At 40.9% G+C, this 14,138-nt stretch overlaps 1 protein-coding gene across 8 annotated transcripts in view; it reads left to right on the plus strand.

Moving 5' to 3' along the window:
* The window catches only part of CIB2 (calcium and integrin binding family member 2), a 57,415-nt gene that overhangs the window by 16,959 nt on the left and 26,318 nt on the right, over window positions 1–14,138 (plus strand). For 4 of the 8 annotated variants that reach the window (XR_012661657.1, XR_012661656.1, XM_075100006.1 and 1 more), the window contains one exon: window positions 13,715–13,883. The exons of the other annotated variants lie outside the window; for them this stretch is intronic. The gene's annotated coding sequence lies outside the window, so the exon portion shown is untranslated. The remainder of the gene's footprint in view (window positions 1–13,714; window positions 13,884–14,138) is intronic. 8 annotated transcript variants of the gene reach the window in all.

A 14,138-nucleotide genomic window follows, 5' to 3' on the forward strand; every position in this document is an offset into this window, starting at 1 on the left:
AACGGGGGAGTAAGTCAGGCCAAGCACTGTGGTGATAAAGGTTCCTTAGCTGTCTCCCAAGAGGTGAAACAGAAGAGGAATCACCTCAAGTGTATGTATACAAATGCACGCAGTCTAGGTAACAAACAGGAGGAACTGGAGCTCTGTGCCCACTCAGAAGGGTATGACATCATAGGAGTAACTGAAACATGGTGGGACAACTGAAGACTGGGGGATCACAATGGACGGTTGCAGGCTCTTTCGTAAGGACAGGCAAGGTAGAAGATGTGGAGGAGTTGCACTCTACATCAAGGAACACCTTGAATGTATCAAAGTCAACTATGGTGATTGCAACTGCTCTATCGAATGCCTCAGGGTTAAAGTCATCTCCAAGCAGGACCTCACAGTGGGCATCTGCTATTGACCTCCTAACCACGATGACAAAGCCGACAAAGCGATATTTGGGGCACTGAAGCAAGCTTCTGGCCAACAGAACCTGGTCCTGGTGGGTGACTTCAACTACCCAGACATCTGCTGGAAGAACAATACAGCAGCTCGCATGTCATCCACCAAGTTTCTGGAATGTATTGAGGACTGTTTCCTGATACAAATGTTAGATGTGCCAAACAGGAATGAGGCACTGCTGGACCTGCTATTTACAAACTGAGAAAGCGTGCTTTGTAATATCTCAGTTAGTGATAGCCTTGGTTGCAGTGACCACAATATTGTGGAGTTCGGGATCCTGCTGAGTGTGCTGAAGGTCAGCTCTAAGACAAGGATTCTGGATTTTAGAACAGCAAACTTGAGTTCACTCAGGGCTCAGTTGAGAGGGATTCGATGGGATGCTTCCATGGAATACAAACGAGCTAGTGAGTGCTGGGAGTTCTTCAAGAACTCTCTCTTGGAAGAACAAAGCCAATTTATCCCCTACAAAGGAAAGGGAAGTAAGTGGAGCAAGAGGCCCCCATGGCTCAATCATGATCTCCTGGGTCTACTCAAATCCAAAAGGGCACATACCAGAGATGAGAAGTGGAGGATTATCCGTCGAGAGCTACAAGGGCATTGCCAGAGTGTGCAGAGATGCAGTTAGAAAAGCAAAAGCCCAGCTTGAATTGAAACTAGCTGTAGATGTGAAAAATAACAAGAAAGGTTTCTTCAGACATGTCAACCATAAGCAAAAAAAAAAAAGGAAAACATAGGACCATTGTTAAATGGAAAAGGAGAGTCAATTACCAACGATGCTGAAAAGGCAGAGGTCCTCAACACCTTCTTCACCTCTGTCTGTGCCAACACTGCTGGGTCCCAGGCTTTGGGAACAAAACTGCCGGTTGATCCAAACACTGACCCACCATCAGTGAAGGAAGAGTTAGTATATGACTTACTACAGGAGCTTGACCCTTACAAATCAATGGGCCCTGATGCCCTCCACCCAAGGGTGTTGAGAGAGCTGGCTGACATCATCGCAAGGCCACTCTCCGTAATCTTTGAGAAGTCATGGAGAACGGGGGATGTTCCAGAGGACTGGAGGAAGGCAAATGTTACCCCTATCTACAATAAAGGCTTGAGGAAGGGTCCGGGTAACTATAGGCCCATCAGCCTTACTTCAGTCCCTGGGAAAGTTATGGAACGAATCCTCCTGGGGGCCATCACAAGTCAAATGAAGCACATGATTGGGAAAAGCCAGCATGGCTTCACTAAAGGCAGATTGTGCTTGACAAACCTAGTGGCCTTCTATGACAAAGTGACTTGCCTGGTTGACATGGGGTGGGTGGTGGACATTGTTTACCTGGACTTCTCCAAGGCCTTTGATATGGTCCCCCACAGTCTCCTCCTGGAGAAATTGATGTGTTATGGCCTGGACAAGTGGTCTGTGCAGTGGGTGGGGATCTGGCTGACAGGCCGCACCCAAAGGGTGGTGGTAAATAGCTCCTTCTCCAAGTGGCAACCTGTCACTAGTGGAGTCCCCAGGGATCAATATTGGGCCCAATGTTATTCAATATCTTTATAAGTGATCTGGGTAACAGGATCAAGTGTAGCCTGATGAAGTGTGCTGATGACACCAAGTTGAGTGGGGAAGTAGACACTCCAGAAAGGAGAGCTGCTCTGCAGGGAGATCTGGATAGGCTGGAAGAGTAGGCCAGCAAGAACCTCATGAAGTTCAACAAGGAGAAGTGTAAGGTCATGCACCTGGGAAAACATAATCCGGGAGTGCAGCACAGACTGGGATCCACCTGGCTGGAGAGCAGCTCTGTGGAAAGGCACCTGGTGGTCCTGGTGGACAGAAAGCTCAACATGAGCGAACAGTGTGCTGCTGCGGCCAAGAAGGCCAACAGGATGCTGGCTTGCATCGCCAGCAGAGACAAAGAAGTCATCATCCCGCTCTACTTGGTGCTTGTCAGGCCACACCTGGAGTACTGTGTACAGTTCTGGTCCCCTCTATACAAAAAGGATGTGGACAGGCTGGAAGGGGTCCAGAGAAGGGCCACGAAGATGATCAAAGGATTGGAAAGCCTGCCATGTGAGGATAGGCTGGGAGAGCTGGGTTTGTTCAGCCTTGAGAAAAGGACGCTTAGAGGGGATCTCCTCACCATGTACCAGTACTTAAGGGGTAGCTACAAAGAAGATGGAGACTCCCTTTTTACATGGAGTCACATGGAGAGGGCAAGGGGGAATGGACACAAGTTGCTCTTGGGGAGATTCATGCTATGTCCAAAGTACAGCACTGGGCCAGCCGCAGTGAAGAAAATTAACTTTATCCCAGCTAAAACCATGACAGTATGGAAGGGACTAAATCTTTTTTCTGACTTGTGAGGAAACCAAATAAAGCCAGTTATTTTGCATGAATGAATGAGTGTAGGATTGGACTCAAGGTACACTTACTCATATTATGTAAATATCTATAAGGAAACAGATGGTGATTAGCTTAATGTCAATATCATAGACTTTTCTAGGGATAAGCCATTGAACCGGTGAGAGCCAGTGACTTTTTATGAAAGGAATTTGCTGCTTTTCTGCTCAGTTATACCAATGAGGGCACATCTGTCATTTGGTACAGGTTTTGGTATGGACTTAATTGTGGGGCGAACTGGTGGAACTTAAACTGCAGAGTGCTGAGAATGTTTGTTTCTGTACAGACTTTCCCTACAGAAACAGGGCTTCGTGACTACAGTAGAAAGTCACAAAGATTGGGATCACGGCTTGCAATAAGAGGGACTTGTTTTTTTTCAGTAGTGATGGACTGAGCAAAACTGGAGTAATTTCTGCCTATGTACATGCTGACTTCTTGCCCTGGACCCTGCTGTGGATTCTTGATCTTCTAAGCATTCAGATTAAGGATCTGTAAAAGTATGACATAGGTCCTGTCCTGTCAATACACCTGTTGTTTCTCCTGAGGATTTTTGCCCCATTAGGGAGTGAGAATAAATCTGTGGTATGTGTCTAGACCTGGGAGCTCATAATGCTTCAGGATTCTCAAATTTTAGTAGGTTCTCAGACATAAGAAGCCTTTGTTTTAATAAAGGCTTGGAAACTTTTTGAGATCAAAAATAGACATGGTCTCTGAGAGAAATGTTCTTTCCTATGTTGCTGTAAATCTTAGTAAGACTGATGTTCAGTGACTCTCTCAAGGCAGAAACTAATGTCATGGCTTTGAGTGGGGTGCTTTATTTTTTTGCTGGGAAAATAGAGGTGGTATTTCAGCTAATTTCTTGCATTCCTTGTTCTCATTACTCACAGAGAAATGATGAACTCACTCCTCACCAGTGCACATCATCTCCGAGACCACTGTACAGTAGGAACATTGCAATATCGTCACCTATGTCGGGATTTAATTTGGTCCAGGTCCCTCTTATATAATTGTTCGGGTTTAAAATTTAGTCACATCATTGGAGAACATTTTCATGGTACATGATGGTGTGTCTGAATGAGTCAGAATATGTGTGTGTGCAGTCAGTGGATGATAGCTGGCCCAAAGATAAACTAAGTTTAGCTGGCTCCCACAGAGATACTGGTGTCCTCAAAGTGAGTCAAGGCTTCAAAAAAATGAATTGCCATAGCATAGATGTAACTTTCACAAAGCATTCATCAGCTGTGAACAATGCATAATTGTTAGCTATATTGCAGTGTCATTCTGTATTTGTGGTACCCTACAAAAAGTTGTCCAGCTTAAATAAAAATGGTCATTGTATGTTCTGTCAGGGATGCAACGTTGTTAGTTCTGCTTGAGAACACTGACTTCGGCAATAACAGAATTTGTCATTGCAGTTGGTTCAGAAAAGCATCTGTGAGCCCAAAATAACAGGAACGTTGTTGTTTAGATGTCAGAAGTGATTCAGTGATATTCCTGTACCGTCATTGGTTCTGGCAGTTGGACACAAAATAAAAGCTGTCCCTGTGTATCCAGCAAGTCTTACATTTATACAGCCAGAAAAAAAAAAATCCCTAATGGTTTAGTGTAATTTCCTTCAGCCACCTTCTAAGTCTTTTAAAAACCAACAAATACTGTTCTTTTGTTTCACAGGGCTGCCTTGAAACACAACTCCTGAAATAAATTTGTTTGGAGTGGATAAACTGAAAAAATTGCTTAATATTTCTAAAATCCCCTTTGAACTCAAAATTGTTAAAAGCTGTATGAACAGTGAATTACTTGTATTTGTACTGTGTTCCTATGAGGGAAATAATTATGAATTCAGGATTTTATGTTTTATGTAAGTAAGGTTCTTTTTGTCACTTTGAATACCTCATCTAAACGGAGAATTTGGACCTTTCCAAGGGAAGTGATTTGTAAACTGTGAAACTATGTCATCTTGCTCTTAGGAGTAATTTCTTTTTCTCCTCTGGGAAATATTCTCCTCTAAGGAAATATTGGAATTAGCCTGAAAGAACCATTGATTTCCTCTGCAAGAAAAGTGACTTATTTTGATGCTTGTACACCTAAAATACATTTAGAGAAAAATCTGTGGACAAATAGGAAGCCTAAAACATGTGCACTACAGGCCCGAGTTAAAGAATATGACATAACGTGACCAGTTTTGTAGCAAGACTGTAACATTGGTTGGGGGAGAATGTACTCAGAACTGTAAAATGCTGATGAAAGAAAGGAAATAATGAATCAAACATCTCCACAAAAGTTGTTATTAGGAGATTGCTGAATCTGAATAGGCAAACTTTTTAATCTGGAAAACAATATTTCCAAACTGTAAATTTGAATCATCATGCGCAACTGAGAAAATACAGAAAGTGTAGTTTGAAAAATACACTGCAGATTTCAAGAAAAGATATTCTGAACTAATGAAATTAGAAAATGTCATTGTATGGTAGACAAACAGGAATTTACAGTATTGCAAAATCTGGCTATGAAATGAAGAGTCAGCAAGTTCTGTTCTCTTTTCCTGTGTTCCAGTGGATAAAAAAACCCCACTTGTAGAGAATGAGTTTGCAATGTGCAGCTTTGACAAGCAGATAAAAACTGGCTGAAATGAAGAGATATTTCTGTAGGGAATTGTCATAAAACTTTCACATGCATTCTTCAGTTTTTCTTGACATGTGAGACAGATAAAACTTAGGTTGAAGTTCCATATCAGAGCACTGAAGACAATGTTTCAGAATATTCTAAAAATCACAACAATATATTATCTGGATTTACAAATATTTTTTATATAACAGTATTTAGGGGTTGATTTTTGGTGCATATCCAAAACCTGAGACTGTATTGCACACAGGACCTTTGGTAATGATAAAAATAGGTCACAATTTATTTCAGTAAGTTAGAGCACTTCACTGTTGTGCAGGTCTATTGGCAGCATAAAGGAATATCTGAGTAGAAATGGATCTTTATTGCCTCTTTGATTTAGGCAGATTGCAGAGTACTACAAATCTCACAGTGCTGGACAGAAAGCTACATGTGTCTCTCTCAAAACTGTAGTCTGAAACTAAATTTGCAGACAGATGATCTGTAATCTTTTGTTCCCTTGCATGGCAAGTGTGACATAGATTAGAGGAGGTACCTTTTAATTCATAGGACTTGATGATAAAGGAAGCAGTGTTGAACTGTGGAGAAGATTTTCCTGCTATTCAAGAACAAGTGGATGCTTTTTCCATCTAAGAAAATTTGACATGGGCACTATGGGTGCGATAGGGACTGGGGAATTGGAAGCTCTTGTTTGCTTTCTTACTCTGTCACTAGTCTATGTAAGCAACTGAGCACCTTTGACAAATTGCCACTGTAATTTGTCTGGGTGCTTACACTTAGTATTTTCATGCTTTTTAAGTATCAGGATAATATTTTCTTTGTCTTCTCTGTTTAGATTGCAAGCTCTGCCTGGTAATGACAATTTGAACTATTTTTACATGCAGTGTGCTAAAAGTGACCTTAGTTGTAGCTTTTACATTTTATGGTAGTGAAAAAGCTGTTCTGAATATTTTGTTGAGGCTTATGCTATTTCTGAGAGGTGCTATTGTTATTAGGTAAACCTGGTCATTTAAATAGAACAATTAAAGAACAGCGAAGTGTTGAATGTGGTAAATAGTATTTAAGTTAAAACAACCCTGATAGATTCTTAATAAGTGTTGATTCTCTAAAAAGCATAGAAATGTAAATAACTAATTTTGTCTTGGTTTGCTTTTCTCTCTTCAGTGACATAAAAGGGCATGAGTGGTGCCAATGATAACTCCCAAAATTATTATAATTTATTGCAAACTAGAAGCGTAGCTCCTTCCAATAGGAAACAGGTAACGGACCTCAGCTTGAGTACTGTAAAAGCCTAGTAATATATTTTGTATTTCGGAACTGAAGTTGTAAGGAAACAAACCATTTCCTGAGAAGAGAACAAAGCATACACTTAGACTCAATTACATTATTTATATTAAGCTAAAGAAAACTTTTCTGCTTATGGGCTGTGTATGGCAGATAAAGGAACCATTGCCTGCATGACTTTGCTCCCTATCTGAATCAAAAAGGGCAAACCCTAAAATACTTAGGAGAAACAGTGCAACCTTAGAAAATATGGTTGTGAAAAGTAGATATTCTTGGGATAAGAGATTAGGTGATGGTGAAAAAATAGATACTCTGTTTGAAAAGTACACTACACAAATCTGAATAGTAATGTTTGAGTGCAAAATACTTAGAAGAATAAAATCACAAGAGTAGTTCTGTAGAGGCCTAAAATCATGGGAGAAAGAATAGTCACTTAGAATAATTTTCTCTTCTGTCTTATCCTCACAGTGTGATGTTTCTGCTTATTGGGAACCTCTACAAATAATCATTTTATGATATGGCAGATAGTAATACAATCAATATAATTTATTACAGTATATAAACCATTGAATACCAATTGCTGTCTAATGAATAGAGTAGAATCAAGAGGCATGTTTGCATGTCTGAGGTGAAGTTTTACTGAGTGGGAATAAACTGGGTTATGACTCCCCTCTTAATTATCATGTACTGATTTAGCATGTCCCCACCTCAGTTAAGAGAGAAATAAGTACTGTTGTACATTTCTTTATGCACTGCAGAATGCTCTCAGATGCGATATGAAGGAAGTGCAGGTCCAGTTCTGTTGAGGCTGAACTGAATTTATTGTGCAGCTGCAAAGTTCAGTGAGACAATCCAACAAGGATTACAAAAAAGTGAATAGTTTTTTGGCTAAAGTCAGCCACACTGGCTGGCTCACCATCCACTTGCGTAAGTATTAGTGAGGACACAAGGGAAGGGGCATAGTTTTGTAGGTGGGGATGAAGGGATGAATATGGCAGCTGCAATTTAGATCAATTTAAACTGATGTAAACCAGCATGAGATAGCAATTAGGTGAAATGGGCAAAGTGTTTTTATCTGTCCCTACAGGAAAAGTAGCCCATCAAAAAGCCCAACCAACAACAAATCTATTTTCTGCTGGTTTAATGAGCTGAATCAGCTCTCTGAGGGATCAGATGAGTGCTAAAGCTGGCATAAGAGCCAGAGTGAGCAAATGCAACTGAAAATGAGCAAAGGAGAGGAGAACAAGACTTAGCATTTCAGTAGCTGTAAGGTGTTAGACTGGCTTAGTCTCTGACTTCAGTGTGTAAGACGTTAGTACCAACATCTACTTAAGTCAACATAAACACAGGCTGCTATCAAAGGGGTTGAGACATGTTCTCTTGATTGATAATCTGAGTGTGGATAATTAGCAAATTATCAGGAGATAGTAGAATTTATGAATTTAAGGTGAAGAAATAACCACAGAATAATGAAAATGAATCTAGGGAAAAAAATAAAGTTAGACTGACTGCAGCAGAGGCAAGCATGCCTGGTGAAAGAGAAAAATAGAAACCATAGATCATTTTCAGGGTTTGATAGCTATTTATCAGCAGAAAACCTAAATCCACTCCTCAGTCTTTAATAAAGACGGTTAATTTTGAGAAGTGCTTAACACAACTAAGAGGATTCACTTATGGGCCCAGGGCAAGAACATGTTAAAGAATATTGTGTAATATAGACATATTTATGTTATCACGGGCTCAAAACATTATCTAAGATACTTATAGAACAGCTGACAAATTTTTTAGAGTTGTTACTGATTTTATTGGTAAGTACGTGTTAGGGCTTTGAAAACATACCCCACTTTTCTTAAGGAGAATGTGGTAATTAGACCAGTGTGTATAACTTCAGGACACAGCTTTGGTGTATGGAAAGATGCCAGAACACCCTGGCAGGCAATCAGTTTTTAAGTGCCTAGAACATAATGCGTGCTTAGAGGCAGCCACTGTGGATTTGTTAAAAGCAAATCTCTTCCTCTGAGTGGCTGCTCTTGTGGATAAGAGAAAAGAAACAGATGCAACATATCTTTATTTTGGTAAAGCCTTTTATATATTCCTGCATGTTAGTTCTTTTCTACCTGTATAAGTGCTCTTGCCTAGGGTACTATTGAACATAATTCGAGAATTTGCAAGAATGGTAAGAAACATTGAGGTGAAGAGGGTTGCAGACACTATGAAGAGTAAGATTAGCTTTTTCAACAGTGCTCAATTTATTAGAGACATTATTAGGTCCAAAATGAGCAACAGGAAATTCATACAGTGAAGTGCTGAGAACTGAGAAATGTTTGCAAGTGCAGAATGCAGTGTGAAAAAAAACAAAGGGGGGGCGGGGTTAGTTGATCTAAGCAAAATGAACATAATTTTGACAAACAAACAAAACCCCCTGATGCTTTTGCAAAAAAAAAGTGAAATGTAGTTCTTGGATGCATTCATCTCAGCATTGTATATAAAATAGGAGAATTCCATTCCAGTCAGCATTGTTGGGACCTCAGTAGGAATAGACTGTCCAGTTTTGGGCATCACCATTCAAAAAAGATTTGTTGTACTGGAAAATGTCCAGTATAGAGAAAAAGAATAAGAGGAAGAAATGACATATGAAGAAAGGTTGGAAAAACACTTTATTCATAGCAGTGAATCTGTTTATATAACGTGCCTCTCTTGTGATTGTAAATGAGAACAAATGGTTGAGCTGTCTCATATAAGGCAGTATTTCTCTTACTCAGTTCTGTAAATCTGATTTTCTAGCAGACAAGCTTTTACTCCAGTAATAATGCTTATCTGCTAGCCAGCCCAACTGTTTCTATTTCTCCCTGTAGACTAGTACAATTTGGCAACTACCCAAGCATTCAAACACAAGGTGTTCTTGCATGTCTGTCCTAGCCAAAAAGCACAAAATCTATAAATTAAAGTTGTATAGCTTGAGACTGACTTAACCTAGCTAGAGAACTGCTGGGGGAATATGGCACTAAATTACCAAGCTGGGCACCATCTGGACAGTCAACAAACCTTTGAAGCTTTTTGTAGAAGAAAAGTAGTGGTTTTGTTACATTCTCTTCTCTGCCTGTTTCTTGGCATGTTTTTGATGGGTGAAAGGTGAGGTGCAGAGGAGCCCTTCTAGCCAATCCAGCTATATGCTGGATTTTAGATCTGAAACCTTCCTGAGAGTTACGTTGGGGAGATAAGCAGTGCTTTCCTCCAAGCATCTGGAAAGCCTTCCTTATAAGGGAGCAAATGCAGCAAACTACTTCAGATGCGTATCCCTGTGGAACAAGTTGCTGTGCAGATGGAGGGAGGGGTTAGAACACAGCTCCTGTTTTTCTAACAATCCTGTCTTTCAAAAAGTTTGGGGTTCGTATGCAGAAAGGAGAAATTCTTCTGTGAGCTTTGGTGAGAAAAAGTGTCTGCCAACAGAATAATGTTTGGGGGAACTGTATACCCTTAGGAATCTTCCTGAATTTTGTGCAAGAAACTACATACAGGAAGAACATATATACAGAAGCTGCTATTGATCTTGTTAATTATGTTTCTATTCTTGTTGTTAATAATGTTTCTGTATCCTCTATGAATGAAAACAAAAAAGGCCTATAGACAATTTCTGCGTCACCTGTACCACAAAGCTTTCCTTCATTCCCTCTGAGTCAGGTTGTACCTGTTTTGCTGGGCTCAGGTGAGAACAAAATCATTCTCAGTGTTGATCTGTATGGAATCTGGAGTATTGGTGTACTGTGTCCAGTTCTGGGCTCCCCAGTATAGGAGAGACATGAAGGTACTGGAGAGAGTCTGGCAAAGGCCACTAAGATGGTTAAGGGACTGGAGAATCTCTCATATGAGGAAAGGCTGAGAGCTGGGATCTGGAGGAGGGTGCAAAGAAGACAGAGCCCTGTGACAGGACAAGGGGCAGTGGATCCAAACTGAAACACAGGAGATTCTGCCTGAGCATAAGGAAGCACCTTCCCTGCCCTGCTTTTCCCCCAGGGTGGCCAAGCACTGGCGCAGGTTGCCCAGAGAGGTTGTGGAGTCTCCATCCTTGGAGATGCTCAAAAGCCATCTGGGCATGCTCCTGGGCAACCTGCTCTAGGTGCCCCTGCTTGGCAGGGGGTTGGACCAGAGGATCTCTGGAGACCCCTTGCAACCTCAGCCATTTTGTGATTCTTTGAATTACCAGTGGAAAACGGGCCTGTGAGCAGGGTTCTCAGTGGTGCTTCAAAGAAGGAAAAATAATACCAACTGCTTTTATCTGTAGTTACTATTCATCATGTAGTTCAGTGAACAGCAGTTACATGTATTAAAAGGCAAAGCATTCCTAAGTATGACTCCAGCTTTTAGAATAGATTTTTTATAAATTATCTACCAAAAACATTTCTCATGCAGAATTTTTTTCATTTTACTGCAGATGGATTAGGAGGATATTTATTCAGTATTGTCTTGACTTAATTTGTACGACTTCATTTTGCATTGCAGAGATGAAAGGACACTTGGCGTGTTAACTAAAAGGTGGCAGAAGGCTCATCTATCCACTTCTTCTTTTCCTCTTACGCTGCCTTTTTATAAATATGATCTCTGTCCAGTTATTGTGTTTTATTGATATAATGAAAATAACTTCAACTGGAAAGCATAGAAAGGACAAGGCTTATCAGTAACAGAAGTGTAACAATTGCTTCATCTTTCAAGTCCTCCTGCTTGTGTTTCTCACTAGTCTTTGTTCTTTATCCTTTTGTCAAAGTGTGGCAACTTAGTGAATTGTGGTTCCAGTTTCTATGTGACATTCCTGGCTGCTGTCCTCAGATGTGGCACCAAGTTTCCTATGATTTTGTTTTCAGCTTTGTATAGACAACTCCTTTCTCTAAGTCTGTTCGAAACTCTTGCAATCCTTGGAGGCAATAACTCACTGAGGAATTGCTGCAGCACAGAGATTTATGCCTTAGTTACCACGTGCAACATTTAACTGTTGTTGCAAAAGCAGTTTGTGAATATATGGCATAAATCTGAGACCCTGAAAGTACTTCCCTTATCAGTTGTAGACAACCCCAAAGGCCCCTCCTTCCTCGGTTTCTCAGACCCACATTAAAGAATCTCCATGACTTTGAGCTATGGCAACTTTTTCTCTGTGTGTGGCAGACTTATTTGTATAGGTCTGTCTGGACCTGTTCACCAGCTCTCTGATCATGCATTTGTCATCTGCAATAATAGCACTATAGGACAAGCAATCATGTGTACCTCAACAATTTTCAGGGCAGGGGTCTAAAGCCTCTGTAGCATCAGTTGTAAATCAGTTCCCATCAGTGTCTTTGCATCAGCGTGATACATCCTTTCCTGCAGTCTGTGCAATCCCATCTTGAATGCTGTTGCTTTTGCTTCCAGCCATCTATGTCTCTAGGGGCTCACAAGGGCTGATTGCCCAGATCTATCTGTTTCCAGGGCTATGGATAGACTTGTCAGTGCTCCTGCTGGTCTCTGGAGTGGTGAATTCTTTGCACGTTACAAGAAGTCCTCCAGCTGTTCTGTTCAACTCTGGCATCTGGACAGGAGCCCATAGCTTTGATTGTGGAAGTTAACTTTGATAAGTGAAAGTGAAACCGCACAGCCACAGAGCGCTTCTCTGGACCTGCTGCTGTGACATAGTTTATTGTATTCTGTACAGCTGTCTCTGGTCAGGTCACGCCGTGTCTCATATGAACTTGTAGGACTGTCCATCTGTGAATAAGCAGAACAATCTAGAATTTACTCTTTGGGATGGTCTTGGTTGTAATGTTAAAGTCTTTGAATATATTCCTGTTAGTTAGGAATAAGTAGGATATATACTGCTGAATAAAAATGTTTTCCCTTTACAACATATATCAAGTGACTGCTGCTACGAAGGCAGGACCGGAGTTGTTGAGATGTTTATTAAGTTCTAAAGGCCACTTTAGAGCCTCTGCTTATGTCTAGTCAATGAGTCATTACAAGCTTTTGTCTTTTGTTTTCAGCACTCCTTTAGTGCAGAGTTCTTATTACAAAGGCAGCCCAGCCAGCTGTATTGTGTTGTCACTATATTTAATGGTGGTGGTTTATGTATATCAAGCCAAGGAAGAGCTGCTCTATGTTTCAGCACACCCACTGGTGATTTTAGGTACAATCTGACTTTCTCTCAAAGCTTAATAGCAAATTAAAACAATCGCTACAGGGTGTAAGCTTGGAGATCTCTTTTTTTCAGGTCTGCACAGGTGTAGACGGAGGCCCTGTTATGAGTATGGAGACATCCCAGTCAAGCTGTGTCCAGCAAATACCCACAAAGTGTCACCCTTGCTGTCTCCAGGATGTTACACTGTTGAGAAGTGGGGACAGACTCTGACCCACCTTTTTTACCATGTAAAATACAAGTGGTAGAATGAGATAGTATGAACAACAAGTAGGCTGTGGAGGCAATACTGTGTTGGGGGTTTTCTTTTCTGAACACAGCTTTTTTGGTTTTCACTAGTTGATGGGCAGCTGAGTTGATTTAAAATTTCTGCTGCCTACAGGGGTAAGTCTTATTCTATGCTTATTTAGTTGATTAATTCAATAGAAAAAGTATACCCACATTTACATGCACAGGCAGTACTGCTCTTGCAACTACATCAGTTACCTTGAGAAGCTGACTGTGAAAAGGTTTGTATTTGCAAACACATCAGTTCCCTGAACGTCACCACAGTTTAAGTGTTAGTGCTTTTGCAAGGGAAGTGGGTGGGTGGGCTTGAAATTTCTGCAAGGGCAGAGCAAAAGTTTGGGTTTAGACTGCATTAAACTGATACAGCATCATAGCCTTCATCATTGGATATAGCACATTAAGCTTAAACATATACTGAAATCTGTGGGGACAGGGCATCATCAGTAAATTTGTCATTACATTCCCTCCCACTCTCACCTGTGGGAGGGAATACACTAGTAAACACTGCCAGCTTTTCCTCTCCTTCTTCCATGCAGAGTAAATAAGGCATCGCGGCAACAAAGAGAGTACATCCAGGAATGGGAAAATGCATCTGCATGTACCCAGAAGAATTTTTTGAAGCAAATATCGCTGCAGGATCTCTAGTCACTACTGCAAAGACAGTGAGGCTGGTTGCAAGTCCTGGGCTTCTGAATATACATAATGGTCTGTATATGGTAACAGTAGCCTTTCCAAATCCGTATGTGTTCAGACAGCACTGCAAAACTTTGCTCCCCTGACAAGACATAAATGTTTCTGTGACTAGTCAGATAGCTAGATAGATAGGCAGATAGCTAAAGCAGCTTTAAGTTATTTTCAGATATGCTACTTGTTGAGGGACATGCTGAGTAAAAGGACAGAAAGGTCACAACTGCTGCTGATGTGTTCAAGTCATCTGAAGTGCCTTCTGCTTGTGTAAGA

Source organism: Phalacrocorax aristotelis, chromosome 7 (assembly GCF_949628215.1).
Source record: "Phalacrocorax aristotelis chromosome 7, bGulAri2.1, whole genome shotgun sequence".
NCBI lineage: Eukaryota > Metazoa > Chordata > Aves > Suliformes > Phalacrocoracidae > Phalacrocorax > Phalacrocorax aristotelis.